Consider the following 23,629-nt stretch of genomic DNA (forward strand, 5'->3'; position numbering starts at 1 on the left):
TGAAAGATTCAAATTGACATAAATTGAGGATGAAATGATGGTGGTTGGAATGTGAGTTATGGATTTTTATTTTTTTTAAAAAAAATTTGGATAAATTTTTTTTAGTACGTTACTAGGCATAGGTGGCGAGTTGTGAAAATAAATTATTTGTGAGTGATGTGGTAAGAAATAAAAAATTTACCTTTTTTAATGTTGTTTATGATGAGGAGAGGATTTGAAAAAAAAATAAAATAAAAAATAAAAAAAACAAATATTTTTACGCGTGGTGTGCCATTAGTAGAAAACAGCTTTTGAGTTTTTATCTCCTTCTCCAAATGTTTAAAAATGAAAAACAGAAAAGAAAGAGAGAGAACGTCTCTCTCTCTCTCGCTCTGTGATGGGTCCTCTCGGCACACTCAATTCTCTCCATCAAGAACTCCAATCCTTTTCTTGATTTTCTTTAACTCAAAGAACGATTTCTTGGGGAAGGTGTGGGTTCAAGCAAGAGGTGGCATCATCAATCCTTATGTTTGCTCTTTTATTTCTTTGCTTCCCAATTCCACTTGGTCTCTGCTCATAGATTATTACTAATAACATTCCACATAAAAGATCTTCAGCGTGATCACTTCTGATTTAGAATATATCTCTTTTATTCTAAGAACCCTTTTTTTATCTTTTAGAGAAGTGAAAAAGATCGGTTGGATATATATTTAGAAAAAAAATGATTGAAGAGAGAGGGGGTTTCGATGCCATTGGAGAGCTCCTTGTCGACTCTGGTTGTGTTCGTGATGATTCCGAAGGGCGCTTTGTTTGCAGGAAACTATCAGAAATTTGTTGAAACCACGGGTTGATAAAAACTAAACCAGTTGTACAATTTGTTGAATGAAAGTGTTCAGGCAAAACTTGAAAGAAAGAAAGGGTTTTTTTATAAAAACAAAAAAAAGGGGGGTGCTGTTGGTTTTGAATTTGTGTATGATGATAGCTAAACAAAAATAAAGAGTTTCTTTTTTGTCTTGTGAGTGTGGCTGGCAGCAAATACAATAAAAGAAAAATGTTTTATAAAGTTTTTTTTTTCTTTGTTTTGCAAATCATGGCAGGGCCCACCTTGTCCTTTCGGCATTTTTATCACAAAACTTACTATTTTATGAAATTTGTTACTCGAAAAAAAAAATGTGTGCTGGCAGCATCCTAACAAAATTTTGTTTTATATATATATTTTTATTTTAACAAACCATGAAAAAGGGCTAACCTTACTAACTTAGTAAGATTTCTTATTAAGGGTCTTTAATCTTACCACGTGGCACTAAAAAAGGAGACCCAATGCCACGTGCTTATGGTGGATGAAATTCTACGAGTTTTTTAAAATAATAAAAAAAAAGAATTTCAAGAAATTTTTTAAAAATTAATTTTGATTTCAAATATGATTTCATAGCCGTTTATTTCCAAAATATTGGATCAGAGTAATAAAAAATGTGAATTTCACTTTCGGATTCAAATTTTTCCATCAAAATCTATAAGGTTGTGACATTGGATTGTCGACATGATGAACCACATGGCATAATGACCCTTAGTAATTTTGAAATCTTATTGTGTTAGTCAAGCTAGTTTGGTCCTCGCCCAAAGTGATTTTTGTTTGGATCATAAAAAAATTGGTTTTGTTCATTTTAAAAAAAAAATAAAAAATAAAAAAAGATTCATCACTGCTCCACAATTACCATTTTATCCTCAATTTAATATTCTATGAAGTTTCGAATTATTTTGGGTCACCCAAAATAACCTTTGATTGGACCATAAAAAAGAAATCCATTTGATTTGGATTAAAAAATTCTGTGCTTGTTTCAATATTGGATTGGATCAGTTATTCCATGTTATATTCATTGATTGATTTACCATGATATATGCATATTTGATCATGATCAGTTCTTCCTTTGTCATTTGATGCTATTGATTTAATGTGTTATGCTTGCTCTTGTTATATGCATTTATTCAATCTTTGATAATTTGATTGGTATGATCTATTGATTTTTGGATATTTGATGTCATTGATGCTTGAATATATGTTGTGCTTTGATCAAGCTTGTGGGCCCATTTGTTTGAAAAGGCCCTGGGCACACCCTTATCCTGTTTTACACACACCACTAACATATTTATCATTTTGCACGCTTGCATGTTCCTTATAGCCAATGTGGCACTAGTGCATGGACCGGTCTCCTTGGAGATGCGACGTCATTCATGAAAAGCACAATTTCAGTCATGTACCTTAGGGTATATGAAACTGGGGCATCAGTACCGTCTGATCAGGTGACTCTGAAAGGTATATCGATACACCCAGGCTGGAGCGACCTGAGCCTTTGACCTATTGTGAACCACACAGTCACATGTCCCGATTGCCAATGTAGTACTAGTACGTGGTCGGTCCCCTCGTGGGATGCCAAACCGTTTATGAAAGCTACAACTCTTGACTCGTACCCACAGGTATATCAAAGATGATCCAAGTACATCAGTTGCACTTTTTGGTTAAAACCAGTACCTAAGCGAGATCCTGCTCCGATGTACTATGGTACTAGGAGGATAGAGTACTTCTATTTTAGAAAATAGATGATTTAAGAGTGCCTTTACTCAAGCATCGCGCGCCACCTCTAATCTGGGATTTAAACTGGTTATTTTTGGCTTCAGAGAAGTGAGTTGAAGTTTTAGATTATCACCTATACGGTATATCAAACCAAATCACCACGTACCGTCTGATTGAGTACGCTCGAGAGGTATATAGGTGTACTTGGGCAAGGGTGGCCAGATAAAAATGCATTGCACGTAGTAAGCTTAAAGTCTAGAAATTTCCCCTATAGGTCACGACTCAAACATATCGTAGGTGTTCCCGGGTTGTTTATTGAATAGAACCTTGTGAATGATGAATGTATGTGAATGATAAGATTAGAATGTATGGTTGTCCTTAAGGATTACAATTTTTTGTTTTACTCGATTAAAATGGGTGCACCGACCCAATAAATAATCCATTTTTTGCAATAATTCATAATGACCCAGTCCATATCGATCCAACAATCATGATGGGCCGGGCCATTTAAATCAAAATGGAAATCAAATTCTTTGCTAAATTCGGGTTTCAACCTATTTTCAAAGAAGAAAAGTGATTTACAAAAGGAAAGTATTTTTTAGAAAAAATATTTTTCAAAAGAAAATGCTTTCCAAAAGAAAAGAAAATGAAGGAAAAATGATTTACAAAAGATCTATTTTTGCATGGAAAATGTTTGAAATATGTTTTTTACCAAAAATCTATTTTTTGCATGAACCTTGAAAAATTACTAAAATGTATTTTTCTAAAAAGAAAATGACTGCAAAAAAATAATCAAATTTGTGAAGTTTTTTTTTTCAATGAAAACATTATTTGTCGATAATTTTCAAGAGTGCAATAAAATTATTTTCCTTTTGAATAACCATTACATGAATGAATTGTTTAATGGATTGGTGCACAGAATTCGATAAAATCTTAGGGTTCATTTAAAATGTTATCAAGGGGGTAACACTGAAATTGATCAGATTCACATTTGATGGTATCTCAAGGTTATCATTGCACCTAAGCTCAATCGTCCATCGTCTAGCTAGGGTTGTAAGTTCGGTCAGTTAGAACAAATGTCAATACCAACTTAACAGTTAGAAATAGCTTCAGAATTTCTCAATATCGCCCAGTTGTTCCCTAAAGATCACCGTGCCTCAATTCTATTGGTTGTAGGTAATGTCTCAGTCCTCAGTCCTAATCAAGTCCGTTGTGGGTAGTTGTCTTGAGTTTTCATGAGTTATTTGAGTTAGCTCAACTCCAATTTTTCAATATCATGTTTACTTTAGATCGACTTTACTCTAGATCGACTTTACTCTTTTTCTATTGAGTCAAGTTATTTTGTCAAGTCTATAGAGGTGTCAGTCGCCCCATCTGAATTTGATTGGCTAAAAAAAATTTTGAATACATCGAGCACATTAACGATTTAACTAATAACCTGGCTTCAATGACAAATTCCTCTAATAAGGAACCCCCTCCTGAATGAGAAGATAAATGTCTTGCTCGAGGAAACAAAGGTCATTGACCTTGGAACAAAAATAATTCCCAAGAAATTTAGAGTGTAACTAACTTATCCCCAGAGGAACACGAAGAGATAATGAATTTATTCAGAAAATTCAAAAGACTTGCTTACATGGTCCTATGAGGATATGTCAGTTAAATTTGAGTGTTGTTCAACATGAAATATATACTCATCCTGTGAAAACACCACATGTACAAACTAGAATAGACTCACATAGTCAAAGGAGAGATTAAAAATTTGTATCGGCGCTAGACTTTTAAAAAGTTTACTATTTTCAGATAGATGGAATAGTTGAAGCAGCTAGTAAAAATCTCAAGACAATCATCGTGAAAATGTGTCAATCACACATCACACCGGGATTGGCCAGAGAAGTTACCATTCGCGCTATGGACATATTACACTTCAATACAGTCTTCCACTAGAGTCACTCTAGTGTATGATATGGAAGCAATCTTACCGGTTAAAATGGAAAACCCTGTATCTCAAGGTCTTGATGGAAGTTAATTGTTAGAAACATATTTGGTCTGTCAACGGAGAGGAGTTACTCGCATGTTTTACAAGAAAGTCAAAATTCATCACTTACAAGTTAAGGATCTAACCATCAGACTACCAAAAAAAAAATTTGAGCACTCTTCCTCGACCAAAGGAGGAAGCCTGAATTCAATTGGAGAGATTCATACTGCCTGAAAAAATTGTCAGATTTCAAGATCATGATAGAATTGAACTACTAGATTCAACCAACCTTGACCAGATCAAGCGATACTGCATTTAAGGAGACCATCTTTGGTCGAATCAATTTTCGTCCTACCCAATTCAATATCTCATTTCTCTGCCTTTTGCAGTCTTTTCAAAAAGAAATTATGCCTTTTTATTTCTCAGCTCGATCACCTAACCGATGAAAGATTTCGAACTACGTTTTGGTCTGATCCCAAAATTCTGGGTACGTAGGCAATCTAAGAAGTTACTTCAGGCCTGACCACATCAAAATAAAAAAATAGATTCCCCGACAAATAAAAAAATCTAAAAAGAAAAAAATTCAACAGAAAAAAAATATCACCCAAAATGGGGAAGAAAATTCAAGAAAAAATAAAATAATTTAAAAGGAAATGCCACACAAGGGGCATTTGGGTTTTTGAGCCTTAAAATTCCTTTCTTTTTATACCTAGTCCTAAGCTAACCCATAAAAGTCCTCCTAAGTATTGTGCGAAAAAGTCAAGGAAGATAGCAAAGCATAATCAGACAGTAACTGAAGAAGTTCAAAATGGAAGAAAAAGAAAAATGAAGCCTGCTAGGTTGAAAATCCAAAAGGGCAACTTAGGCAAAAATTAGGGCAAGCTCGCAAGGTTGAAATCTACAAGGACGACCTTGGCAACAATCAGAGCAAAGAAAAGAGAAAAAATTGTAAGCTTGCTAGATTGAAAACCTAAAAAGACAATCTAGGCAAAAGCTAGAGCATGCTTGCTAGACTGAAAACTTGAAAAGACGATCTAGGCAAAAGTTAAAGTAACAAAGAAAAATAAAAGAAAATCTCCGTTGAGTTGAGAAGTTGAAAAGACTGTCCAAGTCGAAATATCAGAAGTCCGAATGATCAAGTTCCAATACCCAGTTTGAACCAAATATAGACTCAGTGGATACAAGTATCTCGTCTATGACTGATCTGAAGAGTTTCATGTCCCTAAGTGAACCGACGGGGAGAAAGAACAAATTCTATGATGAATTTCAAAAAGAAATATTTTGTTTCAATTTCTTTGAGCCTGACTCAAAATCTTCAATATAAAAGGTCAAAATTAAAAGTTGGATATTTATTGCGCTTGTGGTAATCAAATATTTCAAATATTCATACAAGGGGCATTTTCTTTCTTCTTTGATATGTAGTTTCCCCCTTATACTAAGGGCATTTTTTTAATTTTTGCATGATGAGTTCAATTATCTTCAATGCCATGTTTCTTGTCAAATTAGGGGCATTTTATTTTTGAGGTTAAGCAAAATTAATCCTAAAAGATAAAAGAAATCCCAAACTTAAGTTTACCCTATTGATAACAATTTTTCGAAAAACCCTTGAGGTTCAAAAGAAATAAAAACTCAGGTTTTAAATTCATAAAAATTTTGAAAAAAAAAAAAAAACCTTGAGGTTCAACCAATAGCTTTCCAGATCTCATTTTGATTTTTTCCAAGAGAATAACTCACTTTCTTAGAACAGAAGATAGGGCATTCTTTCATTCCCTGCTCCATTCATTCCTAGATTCGATCATTCTCTTAAAGATTCATTATCTTCCAGATTTATTCATTCGTTCCTCGATTCAATCGTTCTTCTCCAGATTCATTTTCAATCTCATCCGGATTCATTTTAATCATTCTTATCCAGATTCATTCATTCTTTCTCAAAACTCATTCATTCCTCAGCCAATTGTCGCCAAGGGTTAACTTGGATTTTATTCAGTTACCGCTAAAGGTTATCTTGGATTTTGCTCAGTTGCCGCCAAGGGTTAGCTTGGATTTTGCTCAACTGCCGCCAAGGGTTAACTTGGATTTTATTTAGTTGCCACCAAGGGTTATCATGGATTTTACTCAGTTTTCGTCAAGGGTTAACTTGGATTTTACTCAGCTGCCACCAAGGGTTAACTTGGATTTTGCTCAGTTGCTGCCAAGGTTTATCATGGATTTTGCTCAGTTGTCGCCAAGGGTTATCTTGGATTTTACTCAGATTATGCTTAGTTTATGCTCAGATTTTTTTAATTTTTACTTAGTTTCACATTGTGCACACACGTGCACATTGCACTTTTTAGTCAAAGAGAATTTTCTAAAATTCAAGGATTTGACACCGTCAGTGAGACTTAGCACTCAAGGACCTGACAACCTTTTAGTTCGGGGAGAGTTTTACCCTCAAGGATCCGAACATCCCAACGAATTGTTAAATCAGGCTGCAAAATGAACTGTCACTAGCTTTGGCATTCGGATATCGCACTATCTATCGAAATAGATTTGCTATTTAGTTTGCTTCAACCCTCTGCTAAAGAGGGGTATCTGTAGACACCCCATTTTGCACTCGCCTGATTAATCAACTCGTCAACCCGATTGCAACGGTTTCCAATGATGGATGTTTATTCCAATGATTTATTTGTTACTAGATGTGTTTCAGAAATTCAGATGAGGTATCTCAAGCTAACAAAACTGTAGAAACCACTCTACGCTAGGAAAATATAACCCCAAAAACATAAAAATCATCATTTTTCAAACAAAAAGAAGCTTTATGATAAAATTCACTAAAAAATGACCAAATTACCAAAATACCCCTAACCTAAAAACATCCATAGAGCCTACATTACGCTTAGGAAACCCTTTCAAACACATAAAATAATAAATCGAAACCAAATAAATTATTTCGCCAATTTTTCCAAAATTTGACAAAATTATAAAAATGCCCCTCATAAAGTTCACGACCATTTCGTACAAAAAATTTCATAAACCAATATTTCCATAGAAGTCCTTACGAAAAATCGATTCCAAAACACCATAAAACATCAAAAATCGACTTAAAACGCAAAAAGTCCTATCTGAGGGTAAAACGATAATTTTATAATTTTAATAATTAAAATTTTCAAAATTAATAATTAAAACATTAATTAATGTAAAGTGAAATCTTAATTAAAATTAAAATCAATCAAGTAAGACTAAAGTCAAAATCTTAAAGTCAATCAAGTAAGACTAAAGTCAATCTTAAAGTCAATCAAGTATGACTAAAGTCAAGATATTAAAGTCAATCAAGTAAGACTAAAGTCAAGATCTTAAAGTCAATCAAGTAAGACTAAAGTCAAAATCTTAAAGTCAATCAAGTGAAACTAAAAGTCAAAACCTTAATAGAAGTCTAATTAAATAATAACTTTATTTAAAACAATCCTAATTAAACAATAACTCTAGCTAAAATAATTCTAATTAAAATATAACTCTACCTAAAACAATTATAATTAAACAATAACTCTCTCTAAAAGAATTATAATTAAACATTAACTTTATCTAAAAGGCACTTAAAAAAAATCTATAAATAGGCGTCCCTACAACCTATTTTCGTATCTAAAAATAAATCCTAGAAAAAGTAGGTCAAAAAACTTCCCTAGCCTCCCATAAATCCTAATTTTGAAGTCCTAACTCCTTACCTAACATCCATACCCCAACTTTAGCTCAAAAAACACCTAGAAACCCTTTCAAAACACCCCAGAAATCTATAAAAAAATTAGAAACATTCAGAAGGAGATACTTTATTTTGGAGATCCGAAACGAATTTGTGGCAGAACGAAGCAAGGAGTACTGTACGAAGAATTATTCTGCTAGATCTGAGGGAACAAGACCATTGTCTTCGTAAAGGTAAAAATTTTAATTTTTTTATTATTAATTAGGTCTTTTAGCAATGTAGTTCTATTTGAGAATTAGTAGAGACCGGCGTTTGTCGGGCAGGGTTGGTGCCTAACACCTTCCAACCCCGTAATGTGATCCCCGGATTCAATATTTTTTAGTAGATTAGTTGTTTGTTTATCCGTTTCAAGTCAATGTTCGGTTCCTAGACCGTAATAACTAGGTGGCGACTCCCAAACCTTAAAGATCAAAAGTGGATCCATGCACCCCGGGGATTGAGGGCACTTTCACAAGTCAATCTATTCGTTACGGATTACAAGCTGTGAATTACCAGATTATCACGATATGCACCCGAGCTTATTCCGACCGATCTGCAGAAGGCCCGTACATTTTTCAGAGGACTAGGACTCTACCTAAGGGTAAAGATGTTAGTGATCGAGACCACCAAGTACATAGACACGGTAAGTCGAGCTCAGAGGGTTGAACGAAAGGAAATGGAATTCCAGACTTCGAGAGGGCAGACCAGTCGACCCCAGACTTCTTTTCCTCTTACGATTGATCTGGTTAAGAGGGCAATGTTTTCGATACCGAGTGCTTCTGGACCTACATATCCACAGTAATGAGTTCCTATGTCGTCGAGTTATGGACCAGTTGGGGCTCCAGTGAGGCCAACAGGACCAAGGGGACCAACCAGGTAGATTCCGATACCACCAGTCCTATAGAAACCTATACAAATGGGACCCTTGGCATGCTTTGGGTGCGGGCAGGCGGGACACATCAGGAGAAACTGCCCTTCATCACAGCCACAGTCAAGATTGATTCCTAGACCATAGGGCAGGGTGTATCATCTGACGGAGGAGGAGATACCAGTTTCAGACGAGGTGCTAGAATGTATAATTTTGATTTCCAGTATTAAGATTCGAGTTCTATTTGATACTGATTTTTCTAGATCATATATTTTCACATAGATTGCACGGTTGTTAGAATTAGAAATTTCTAACACGGGCCGAGTAATGAAACTGTCCACACCGTTGGAAAATCGACAGATATCTCAGAAATTATTTCGGAACTGTGTAATTAGGATAGAGGACTAGGAGATGAGTACCGAGCTCATGACATTAGATTGTTCTGACTTTAATGTCATATTGGGGATGGATTGGCTGGTATAGAACCATGCCCACGTGGATTGTTTCGCGAGGTCAGTAGTCTTTAGAAGGCCAGGATATGCAAAACTCAAGGTTCGAGGATCTAGGTATAAAATAGACGATCCTTTATACAACCAGTTGGGAACTTTGAGTGTAGCGGAGCGATAGACATTATCTGATATGGTAGAGGTAGTCAAGGAATTTGGGGATGTTTTTCCAGACGAATTATCAGGTTTCCCTCCAAGTTGTGAGATAGAGTTTTCTATTGATTTTGTACTAGGCACATGGCCTATCTTCATTGGACCATACCGAATGGCCCTTGTAGAAACCCGAGAGTTGAAAGCGTAGATTGATGAGCTTACTAAGTTGGGATTTATTCGACCGAGTTCCTCATCTTGGGGAGCACCAGTTTTGTTTGTCAAGAAGAAGGATGGGTCACTCCGTTTATGTATCAACTATCGAAGGTTAAATCAAGTGACCATCAAGAATAAGTATCTCCTTCCACACATCGATGATCTGTTTGACCAATTGCAGGGTGCCCAATACTTCTCTAAGATCGATTTGCGATCTGGGTACCACCAGTTGAGGATCCGGGAAGCAGATATTTCGAAGCTGCATTTCGGACCAGGCTAGGACATTTTTAGTATCTAGTGATGCCTTTCGGTCTGACGAATGTACCGACAGCATTCATGGATCTGATGCACCGGGTATTTTGGGAGTACCTCGACAAGTTTGTCATTGTGTTCATAGATGACATCCTAATTTATTCTAAGTCGAGGGAGGATCACAAGAGACACCTCATAATCATACTACAGATTTTACGTGAGCATAAGTTATATGCCAAATTCAGCAAGTGTGAGTTCTGGCTCTAGAAGGTGAAATTCCTAGGACATGTGGTGTCCAATGAAGGGATAACAGTAGACCCCAAGGTAGAAGCCGTATTGACGTAGAAACAACCTAAGACGATGACAGACATTAGAAGTTTTCTTGGGATGGCCGGTTATTATAGAAGATTTATTGAGGGATTCTCCACTCTTGCAGTACCGTTGACGAGACTGTAGACACCCCATTTTTGCAGTCACCTGATTAATCCACTCATCAACCCGATTGCGATGATTCCCAATGATGGATGATTACTCCAATGCTTTATTTGTTACTAGATATGTTTCAAAAATTCGGATAAGCTATCTCAAACTAACAAAACTGTAGAAACCAAGCTACGCTAGAAAAATATAACCCCAAAACCAAGAAATTATCATTTTTTAAAAAAAAAGAAGCTTTACGATAAAAATCACTAAAAAATGACCAAATTACCAAAATACCTCTAACATCAAACATCCTTAGAGCCCCCTTTATGCTTAAGAAAACCCTTTCGAACACATAAAATACCAAAGTGAAACCAAATAAATTATTTCACCAATTTTCACAAAATTCGGCAAAATTATGAAAATGCCCTCCATAGGATTCACAATCGTTTCGTGCAAAAAATTTGTAAATGACACAAATTGATAATCATATCGAATTCCTTACGAAAAATCAATTCCAAAACATCCTAGAACATCGAAAAACAACCTGAAATGCAAAAGTTCTCTTCAGGGCAAAAAGATAATTTTTCAATTTTAACAATTTAAAATTTTAAAATTAATAAATAAAACATTAATTAACGTAAAGTGAAATATTAATAAAATTAATTTAAAAATCTGAATCAAGAAAATTAATCAGTCAAGCTCTCAGCAAAATTGTTGATGGTTGCCCATTTATTTAAGTGGAGCCCCCTGATATTTATTAAAATACCCCTCCATCTGGGGCCTAAAGAATTAAAATATAATTAAGGGGGGTTCTCTAAAAATAAAAAATATATTGTTTTATTGTACGTAAGAATTAAAACTCTAATCTAAAGAAGCCTAGTCAATCAAATAAGACTTGAATCAAAACCCTAATTAAAACCCTAATCTAAAGAAACATAATCAATCAAATAAGACTTAAGTCAAAATCCTAATTCACTTTATGTAAAAGGAGACTTAGTCAAATCCTAATTCTTCCAAAAAATCTATAAATAGAAGTCTCCACAACCTAATTTTGCATGTCAAAATAAATCCTAGAAAAAATAGGTCAAAAAGTCCCCCTAGCCTTCTGCAAACCCTAATTTTGAAGTCCTAACTCCCTACCTTATACTAAAAAAATACTCAAAAACCCTTAAAAAATACCCAAAAATCCATAAAAAAAAATTAAGGAACACTCAAATCTAGGCAGCAGATACTTCATCTTGGAAATCAGAAGCGGATCCAGTGACGGAGGAAAAGTTAGGAGGCTCTTAAAAGGACGCTCCCCGCTAGTACTGAGGGAACAAATCGTTGTGATCATCTAGGTATACTTTTTTACTTTTTTATTTATTTATTTATTTATTTTTAGGTCTTTTAGTAATGTAATCTTTTTTTGGGAATTAATAGAGACCGGCGTTTGCCGGGCGTGGTTGGTGCTTAACACCTTCCAATCCCGTAACGTGATCCCCGGACTTGTTCACTTTGTAGATTAGTGTTTTATATGTTAGAGTCAATATTTAGTTCCTAGACCATAATAACTAGGGGACGACTCCCAAACCTCAAAAATCAAAAGCGGATCCGCACACCCCACAGATCAAGGGCGCTTTCAGTGACGACTCTGCTGGGGATTATTGAGGATCAGACTTGAAAAGCCCCAAGTATGAGAAGCATTGCCAGAACGACCTAGTTTTTATTTTATTTTTATTTGTTTGTTTTTTTTATTTTTTATCATTCTTTTTTTGCTCGATTATTGATTACTTGTTTGAATGGTGAATATTTTATTTTGGCACATTTCTTTTATGGTTCAATGTAGAGTCACTCGGAATGACCCTAAATAATGCAGGATTTCAAGAAGGTAATGATATGAAATAATGATTGTTGATCCATCTTTTTTTATCTAGTTTATTTTATATTTTTGGATTGTATTATCTTCTCTTAGCATTTTTTGGATTGATTTTGGGTATATTATTTTGGAGTATCACTTTTTATGATTCAATCTAGGGTCATTTTGGGATGACTCTAAACAATGAATATTCAAATTGACATATGAATTGAGGACGGAATGATGGTGGTTGGGATGAGGAGCCATAGACTTTTAAAAGAAATTTTTTTTTGAATGAAAATCTTTTTTTTTAGCACGTTAATATGCATAGGTGATAAGTTGTGAAAATAAATCATTTGTGAGTGATGTGCTAAGAAATAAAAAATTTTATTTTTTTAATGTTGTTTGTGATGAGGAGAGAATTCCAAGAAAAAAAAATCGTAAAAAAAAAGTATTTTTATGCGTGGTGTGCCGTTTAGTAGAAAATGATTTTTTATTTTTCATTTTCTTCTCAAATAAATTATTTGTGAGTGATACGCTAAGAAATAAAAAATTACCTTTTTTAATATTTCTCGTGATGAGGAGAGAATTCCAAGAAAAAAAATTTATACGTGGTGTGCCATTAGCAAAAAACATTTTTTATTGTTTCTATCTTCTTCTCCAATATGAGCAAAAGAAGAGGACAAAAAACAACAGAGAAACATCTCTCTTCTTCCTCCTTCTCTCTCTCTCTTCTCGATTTCAAGTACAAATTTTTAAAATCAAATCAATATAGGAGAGTCGCATAATTCTACACATTCAAGAGTTTCTCCTTGAATTTTATCATTCTATTTAGGTCCTTGTTGGATCTCTGATTATGAAGAGAAGATCGAAACTTTGATTCTTCAAAAAATGAGGGAAAGAAGATCCTAACCCTAGCTCTAAATCTTCTTTGGGAGGTAGTTCTTGGAGCTTCGGTGATTTGATCATGACCAATTCTTCCAAATCCGAATCAGTAATCCAGTTTTATCGTCTCAATCTTGAGGATTTTGATTCTAGATTGAAGAGAGAGACCACGGTGAACCGTAAAGCAGCCAATCGAGCTGTAAAGGAGCTTCCTTTGTCGATTGAAGTTGTTGCATCGGCCGCGCAAGAATCGATCGAGTTAGTTGAGCACGTAATTGATAATTTTGGAAAAGTTATGTTTAGCGTGGAACAACTAAGATCGTTTCTCAAAGAAAGGACACTTCTCTTTCTTTAGATCTTGAAAGTGTTTCTTTAAATAATCAACAAGTTAGAAATTCGAAGAGGTACAATAGGTCTGAATCTCAGATTCATGCGATTCAAACTGATTTGAGTACCTACTGTGAGGAACCTAATGATTTGGAAGAGTTTGTTAAATGGAAATTTGGGTTTGTGTTGGATGAGAGAATGAGAAAAAAAAATTCTACGAGCACACCAATTTTACCCATAGTATTGCATCGAGACTTTGCTTTTGATTCCAAAAGTGTAGTTGGTGTGGCAATAGAATATTTTTTTTAGGTTGTATTTTTAGTTTTTTAATTACTATAAGATTTCATTTTAAGAAAAAATAATAAGAAAAAAGGGTTGCTTTTGTTTTAAAATCAATTTCTTTAAAATTAAAAAAAAAGTTTTTTTTTTTGTTGTGTGTTGCTTGGCAAAATAAAAATCAATCTGTTTTAAATATAAAAAAAAGAGGTTGTCATTCCCCGTCTCCTTATATCAATCTATCCTCAATTCAATGTTTTTTGAGAATCTCGATTTGCTTAGGGTTGCCCAAAATGACTTTTGATTGGACCATTAAAAAAAAAACTCTTTTTTTTTTTATAAAAAAAAAAAAGTTTGGATTGGATTTCAAAATTAACTATCGGAGTGAATTTTCTTAGGTGAGTCAACTCAATTGAACTCATCTTACATTATGTGCGGTGCTCATTGTGTGCTACTTGTGTTAATACATTCTCTCTTTTCTTGGTGTGATTTTATCATGATACCTAATTTTGAACGTTATGAGTCGAGTTGATTAATTTAAATTTATTGGTTTTATGCAATTTCTTGTTTGTTCTATACATTCCCTTGATATGTTACGTTGATGTTCCATGTGATATTTTTTCCATGTTATATGAAGTTGAATGTTGTGAGACGAGTTAACTAAATGAGCCTACTTTGAATAGGTTATGTGCTAATTGAGATGATCATACCCCTTGGATATTTTGATTGATTGAACCTTAAGTCTCACATGTTGATTGCTTGATTTTAATTAATTAATTGGTTTTGATGGATTGGTTGATTTTAATTTCTTCTGATTTGCATGTTATGATTTTGATCTTCATAATCTTTTGATAATTGTATTCACTATGATTGTGGCCCATTAATAATTTGATGTGACCTATGGGCCTATTTATTTGAAAAAGGCCCCGGGAGTACCCCACCCTATTTTGCACACACCACTAGCACGTTTACTTTATTGCATTGTATGCTTGCATGTCCCTTATAGCCAACGTGACACTAGTGTATGGCCCGGTCTCCTCGTGAGATGTGACTTCATGCATGAAAACCACAACTCCAGTCACGTACCTTTATAGTATATAAAACAAGGGCATCAGTACTATTTGATCAGGTGACACTGAAAGGTATATCGATGCACCCATGCTGGGGCGACCTGAGCTTTTGTCCTATTGTAAGTCGCAAAGTCACATGTCTCGATAGCCAACCCTAGACTCGTACCTAGACTCGTACCTATACGGTATATCAAAGTTAATCTAAGTTAACCAATTGCATTTCTTGGATAAAATCAGTGCCTAAGCGAGATCCTGCCCCGATGTACTACGGTACAAGGGGGATAGACTACGTCTATTCTAGAAGAAATGTGACTTAAGAGTGCCCTTGCTAAGCATCATGCTCCACCTCTCAACTGGAGATTAAACTGGTTGCTTTTGATTTCAGAGATTTGAGTTGGAGTCTTAGATTATCACTTAGACGGTATATCAAACCAAGTAACCGCATATCGAGAGGTATATAGGTACACTTGGGCAAGGGTGGCCAGATAAATTGCATTGCACGTAGCAAACCTAGAGTCTAGAAACCTCCCTATAGATCACAACTCGAACTTATCGTGGGTATTCCCAGGTTGTTTGTTGGAAATAGACCTTGCAAATGATGAAATTAGGAATGTACGGTTTTGTCCTCAAGCATCAAATTTTTTTGTTTAACCTGATTCAAAATTACTATATTACTAGGTGCACCAACCCAATAAAGAATCCATTTTAAAAAAACTTGGCAATGGTTCATAATGACCCAGTCTATCTTGATCCAACGATCATGATGGATCGGACCATTTAAATCAAAATGGAATTAAATTTCTTTTCTAATTCGGGTTTCAACCCATTTTCAAAGAAGAAAAATATTTTCTAGAAGAAAAATATTTTTCAAAAAAAATATTTTCCAAAAAAAAAGAAAAGGAATGAAAAATGATTTATAAAAGATATATTTTTGCATGGAAAATGTTTGAAATATGTTTTTTACAAAAAATCTATTTTTTGCGTGGACCTTGAAAAATTACCAAAATATGTTTTTCTAAAAAGAAAATGATTACAAAATATAATCAGATTTATGAAAATTTTTATTCAATAAAAACATTACGTTTCAATAATTTTCAAGAGTGCAATAAAATTATTTTCCTTCTAAATAATCATTGAATGGATGAATTGTTTAATGGATTAGTGCAAAAAATTTAATAAAATTCAGGGTTCATTTAAAATGTTAATCAAGGGGGTAACACTGAAATTGATTAAATTCACCTTCAATAGGATTACAAAGTTATCATTGCACCTAAGCTCAATCATTCACCGCCTAGTTAAGGTCGTAAGTTCGGTCAATTAGAACGAATGTCAACACCAAGTGAATTGTCAGAAATGACCCCAAAATCTTTAAAAATTACACAGTTGTTCCCTAAAGTTCACAATGCCTTAGTCTTGTCAGTTGTAAGCAATGTCTCAATCCTCAGTCCTAATCAAGCCCGTTGTGGGTAGTCTTGAGTTTTCATGAGTCATTTGGGTTAGCTCGAGTCCAATTTTCTTTTATTAATCCATCAATGTCATGTTTTCTTTAAATCGAATCTATTCTTTCCCTGTTGAGTCAAGTTAGTTTGTCGAGTCTATAGAGGTGTTTGTCGCCCCATCTAAATTTGATTGGATAAATGAACTTTCTGAATACCTCGAGCGCATTAATGAATTAACTGATAATCTGATAGATTTCTCTTCTGAACAAGAAGATAATGGCTGGGCTCAACCTTTAATCTAGAAAGCCAAGGTCATTGACCTCAGAATAGAAAATAATTCCTAGAGAAATTCAGTTAGAAACCATCCTATCCCTAGAGGAACACGAGAAGATAATGAATTTACTTAGAAATTTCAAAAGACTTGTTTGCGTGATCCGATGAGGATATGTTAGGTGCAAGCTTGGGTTTTATTTGACATGGAATAGATACTCACTCGATGGAATGGAAATACCAATGAGATCAAAGAAAATGTTACAAAACATGTCAATGTTGTCCTTACTACATTTCAAGTTGCAAAGTTCATTAAAGCAAATGCCATAAGTCTATACAGGGTACCTTTGGAATTAGTTTATGATGATGGGTCACACTTCAAAGTCAATGATTACTCTGTGTTCAAAGTTCAAGATCGAGCAACACAAATTATCTCTCTACGTTCTCAAACTAATGAAGAGGTTGAAACAGTCAATAAAAAATCTTAAAATAATCATCAAGAAAATGTGTCAATCACATTGGGATTAGTTAGAGAAGTTACCATTCACACTAGGGCACATCGTATTTCAATACAGTCTTCCACTGGAGTCACTCCCTACTCTTTAGTGTATGATATAGAAGCAATCTTACCAGTTGAAATGAAAATCTCGTATCTCAAGGTCTTGATGGAAAGTCAATTGTTAGAAATAGATTAGATCCGTCAAGTGTACGAAGAACTAAACTTGATTAAAGAAAAATAACTTATTATTTTGTACCATGTGCAAACTTATCAAAGAAGAGTCACCCACACGTTTGATAAGAAGGTCAATGTTCGTCACTTACAAGTCAATGATTTAACCATCAGACTTCAAAGAAAATTGACCACCCCTCCTCAACCATAGGAGGAAGTCTGAACTTAATTGGAAAGATTCATCCATTAGCAAGGAAACATTACTTTGGAAAACTATCAGATTTCAAAGAGAATCGAGTACTTATTTTTAACCACAGAGGGAAGTTCAAACCTAATTGGGGAGGTCCGTTCATCGTCAAAGAAATATTATCTGGAAAAGCTGTCAGACTTCAAGACCATGATGTAATTGAACTATCAGAATCAACTAACCTTGACCAGATCAAGCGGTACTACATTTAAGGAGGTCATCTTCGGCCGACTCAATTTCCTATTATCCAGTTCAATATCTCCTTTCTCAGCCCTTTGCAACTTTTAAAAAAAAAACATTTTTCTTTCCTAGCCTAATCAACTAATCCAGGGATGGGAAAATTCAAACTATGTTTTATTCTGATCCAAAAATTCTGGGGTACGTAGCCAACTTGAGGAGTTACTTTAGGCCCGACTACATCAAAATAAAAAAATAGATTCTTCCACAAAAAAAATCTACAAAAAAGAGAAGAAATATTGTCAGAATGGGAAGAAAATTCAAAGAAAAATAATAATTTAAAAGAAATGTCACACAAGGGGTATTTGGATTTTTGAGCCTCAAAATTCCTTTCTTTTTATGCCAAGTCCTAAGCTTACCCATGAAAGTCCTCCTGAGTACCGTGTGAAAAATTCAAGGAAGGTAACAAATCATGATCAGATAGTAATTCCAAAAATTAAAAAATAAAGAAAAAAGGAAAATGGGGCCTGCTAGGTTGAAAATCTGAAAGGACGACTTAAGCAAAAGTTAAGCCAAACTCGCAAGGTTGAAAATCTGAAAGGACGACTTTGACAACAATCAGAGCAAAGAAAAAAAGAAAGCTCGCTAGATAGAAAACTTGAAAAGGTGATTTATGCAAAAGCTAGAGCATGCTTGCTAGTTTGAAAATCTGAAAGGGCAATTTAGGCAAAAGTTAGAACAAGAAAGAAAAATAGAAGAAAATCTCCATAGAGTTGAAAAGCTAAAAGGCGATTCGAAACCGAAACATCTGAAGTCTGAATAACCAAGTTCAATACCCAGCTTAAACCAGATAAAGACTCAAAAATCACAAGTAACTTGTCTACGATTGATCTGAAAAATTTTACTTCCCCAAGTGAACCAAGGGGGAGAAGGGTGAATTTTATGATGAGTCTCAAAAGGAAATGTTTTCTTCTCTTGAACCTGATGAGACTATCGTTGTTCTTCTCACCGGAGTTAATAATAATCTTAGTTTTACCTTACTTGTGGGGCAAGTAGGGGATCGAACCCAAGAGAAATGAGGAATAGAGCTAAGCTAAGAAGATAAAATCCAAATTAACTAAAAGAAATTAAAACTATTTTTCTTTGTATTTTTGAACTTATAAGAAGATGTAAAATTGCTAAAAAATAACTAAAGTAAATGAAATTAAAAGCAAGTAAACTTATGAATTAAAAACACCATTGGAGGTGGATCTACCTAAAACATGTTAATGAGCAATTCCTAGTCTCTAGCCTTTTTATAACTCAATCATAAGGGCTTGGTGTTAGCTCCTTAGATCGGAAAGTTTTGCAAATAAAATGAAATAAGGGAACAAAAACACAAGTAGAATTCTTTGAAAACTTCTTATTACAAATTATCTAATTTAAGCATACTTTATCTTGATCTAATCTAAGCATAAAGTATCTATATTAAAAATAAAATGTGCAAGAAACTTAAAAAGAATTCATAAGCATTTTAAATAAAAGAAAGGCATAAAATTAGAAATAACACAAGAACTTGCTCTAGGCTTTTCCACTCTCCAATGGAGGGGAAGTTAGCCTAATGTCATTGCAAGAGAGGGAAGATAAGAGATGAAAGAACTTTTCTTCATTTCATGGAGAAAATTACAACTTCTTCTTCTACTTCTTACAAGACTATTTAACCAAAAGAAACTAACTAGAAGATGAAATAATACAAAAAATAAGAGAATAGGCTAAGAGCCTTAGATTAAAGGAGTCTTGGATAAGAGAACCAAGATGGGACCCTTTCTCTAGAAATGAAGGCTCTATTTATAAAGAAAATGTGTGTAGAAGAGTCTAAAAGTAGCATCCACTTTTCTTTGCACAAAAAGACAAAAGAGGAGAATATGAGTTAAGGATTAGGGCATTTCAAAGGATTAGGGCTTTCCAAAGTGGGCCCAAATGCTTTTGTCTTGAGATTTTGATTCCAATTTGTTGATTTTCTGCACAAGAAACACACGTAATTAGATTTATCTAGTAAATGAATTTATTTATATATAATTAAGCCTAATTAACATGCAACGTGGTGATTTGAGGCTTATCATGATTATTATCTTAATATGGATAAATAGGTACAAAAATCAAGATAAATATTCGAAAATTGTGTGTATAATTGAGTGTTTGGAAACACTCATCACACCCCCAAACTTACCTTTTTCTAGTCCCTAGAAAATAAAACTGCCACTTTCGCAGGCACCTCGACTGCATTTAGCGAATGCAGCAAACTCTTGAACCTCTAGGTTACCCCTAGTGGACGAGTTTGACTCGTAAGGGTTTATAGAAAATATACCTACAAAATTTGAAAACAACTTTGAAGTAAAAATAGTCAAAATCAAAACTTATATTGAAAAGCACAAGTTTTTTTTTTTTCAATCAATTGGAATTACTGCTTGGTATAGAGTCCCAACCCTTATTTCTCTATGACAAAACTTAGAGTTAAATTTACCTTTGAAGCTATAGTGATTCTAACTTAGAAATTTAAGAGATTCGATTTCCTCAAATGAGTTTCAACCTTTCAACTACTCAAGAATAGCTGGAGTAACTTAGGGTTTAATTCTAAACTTAGCATCCTGTTTGGGGTAGTGAGAAGTGTGGATATTCACTTTAATACCTCTAAGGGGTTTTATCTGTGATATTCCAGTATACTCACATTTTTACACTTGATGGCTTTCACCCTACTCAAACTTTACATAAACTTTAGATCTTGATGTTTTTTTTTTTTTTTTGAAAGGTCTCTTTTTTCTATTACTTCTTCATTTTTTTTCTAAGAAAAGTAGGAAGCCTTTTCAATGTACCCAGTCTAATTCAATGGTTGCTAAACAAGGTGTATACAACCCAGTTCTATTTTTTTCTAATCAGCCAACCAATTGAACAAGGAAGTCAAAGTTCATCAAACCTAATTTTTCCTTAAACTCTAGGTAGAAAGAAGGTAATAAGCTCTTTTAATACAATCTAGACTCTTGGTAACCTTATTAGAAGTGACTATAAACCAAAAGATAACTTTGCTCTAATTTTTGCCTAAGAGAAACACAAATGGGGACTCCAGATCATAGCTTCCAATGAAAGACTGATTAAATATTTTTAACTAAGTGCTTAAAGATACAAGCTAAGATTTTGAGTAAAATACAACAAAGTCGCCAACTAAAATTTATTTATTTATTTTTTTTTGAAAGAAGAAAATAATAAGTGGATATCCGACCCATACACCCTCAAACTTAAACATTATATTGTCCTCAATATTTCAACATATACATGCAAAAGTAAAATTGAAATTGACAAAATGAAATGAAGTGGGTTAGATAGCACTTGAGACAGACCCTATAGTCCTGTTGATATTTAACACAATGTCCCTTGAAGTGCATAGATTGTCTCCCAGAAGCGCTAAGTTTAACGTCTTTAGCTAGACGAAAACATAGTTAATTTTGATAGACGGGATCATCGAGAAAAAGAACTTCCTCCTGCAGAACATACTCGAGAAACGGTTTGAGACGTTGGCCATTCACTTTGAAAGTGGATCCGTCCTTAGCATTAAGGACTTCAACAGCACCATGGGGGTAAACTGTTGGGATAATATATGGGCCAGTCCATCGAGACTTAAGTTTTCCTGGAAAAAGGTGGAGTCTATTATCATACAACAAAACTTTTTGATTAGGAATGAAATTCCTCCTAAGAATGTGCCTATCGTGAAAGAATTTGGTACGCTCTTTGTACCTTTTGGCACAATCATACGAGTCATTTCTAATCTCTTCTAACTCGTCTAGTTGTAACTTTCGCTTCTCACCGGCTTTATCAAAATCAAAGTTGAGGCGTTTGATCACCCAATATGCACGATGTTCTAGTTCTACAGGGAGATGGCAGGCCTTGCCAAAAACTAACCGGTAGGGAGACATCCCTATGGGTGTCTTGAATGCAGTCCTATAGGCCCAGAGTGAATCACTCAATCTCAAAGACCAATCTTTCCTTGAAGGATTGACTGTTTTTTCTAAGATAGTCTTTATTTTCCTGTTAGAAATCTCCACTTGTCCACTTGTTTGTGGGTGGTAAGGTGTGGCAACCTTATGCGTTATGAGGTATTTCTTCATCAACCCATCAAAAATCTTGTTGTAAAAATACGAGCCACCATCACTTATGATAGCTCGTGGAGTACCAAATCTTAAAAAAATCGTCTCCTTGATGAATTTTATCACAACCTTGTGATCGTTAGTTCTACATGCCATAGCTTCGACCCATTTTGACACATAGTCAACGGCAACTATGATGTATTGGTAACCTGGGAGATAGGAAAGGGTCCCATGAAGTCTATACCCCACACGTCAAAAATTTCGATGATCAGTATAGGATTTTGAGGCATTTCATTTCTCTTAGAGATTTTTCCTAATCTTTGACATCTATCACAAATTTGCTAAACTCGTGGGCATCACGAAAAATACTAGGCCAGAAAAAACCGCATTGTAGGATTTTCATGGCGGTCTTCTTACCACTGAAGTGCCCTCCGCAGGCATGATTATGGCAAAACTCTAGGATACTGACTTGCTTACAGGTTGGAATACAACGTCTAATGATTTGATCAGGACAATACTTAAATAAGTATGGCTCATCCCAGAAATACCATTTTGTTTTTGATAGAAAACGGAGTTTCTCTTGACTAGTCATTTCGACTGGGAATTGACCTGTAACTAGGTAGTTGACAATGTCCGCATACCATGGAGCATTGGCTTGAGAGATTTGCATAAGTTGCTCATCGGGAAAGGATTCAGAGATGGGTAAGGATTCCTCGGATGGCTTGTTAACTATTCTAGACAAGTGATCAGTTACGACATTTTCTGCCCCTTTTTTGTCTCGGATCTCAAGATCAAACTCTTGTAGAAGTAGAATCCAACGGATTAACCTTGCTATAGCATCTTTCTTTGATAGAAGGTACTTCAATGCTGCGTGGTCTGTGTAGATTACGACTTTAGATCCTATGAGGTAGGGGCGAAATTTTTCAATGGCATAGACCACTGCTAGCATTTCCTTCTCTGTTGTAGAGTAATTAAGCTGAGCATCATTTAGGGTTTTACTAGCATATTGGATAACATGAGGTTGTTTTTCAATTTGCTGACCCAAAAAAGTGCCTATTGCATAATCTGAAGCGTCGCACATAACTTCGAATGGAATGCTCCAGTTTGGAGGTTGAATAATAGGTGCCGAGGTTAACTCAAACTTGAGCTTGTTGAACGCAGAGAGACATGACTTTGAAAAGTCGAAAGGAACATCCTTTCCCAATAGCTCACATAAAGGTTTCGAGATTTTCTCAAAATCTTTAATGAATCTACGATAGAAACCTGCATGGCCTAGGAATGATCTAATTTCTTTGACCGTTCTAGGAGGTGGTAATTTTTCAATTAGACCTACCTTTGCCTTATCTACCTCAATCCCCTTAGCAGAAACAATGTGCCCTAGCACAATCCCCGATGTTACCATGAAATGGCATTTTTTCCAATTGAGGACTAGATTGACCTCTTTGCAACGTACAAGAACCAAAGTCAAGTGATGGAGACATTCCTCAAAACTTGATCCAAAAACTGAAAAATCGTCCATGAATACTTTGAGATATTTTTCTAGCATGTCGGAAAATATACTCATCATGCACCGTTGAAAAGTAGCGGGTGCATTGCACAATCCAAAAGGTATGCCACGATACGCGAAAGTTCCGAAATGGCAGGTGAAAGTTATTTTATCTTGATCGATTGGAGCAACGGGTATCTGGTTGTACCCGGAATAACCATCCAAGAAGCA

This window comes from Akebia trifoliata, unplaced genomic scaffold, assembly GCF_017979445.1.
Source record: "Akebia trifoliata isolate Shusen 1 unplaced genomic scaffold, ASM1797944v1 Contig01324, whole genome shotgun sequence".
In the NCBI taxonomy this organism is placed as follows: Eukaryota; Viridiplantae; Streptophyta; class Magnoliopsida; order Ranunculales; family Lardizabalaceae; genus Akebia; species Akebia trifoliata.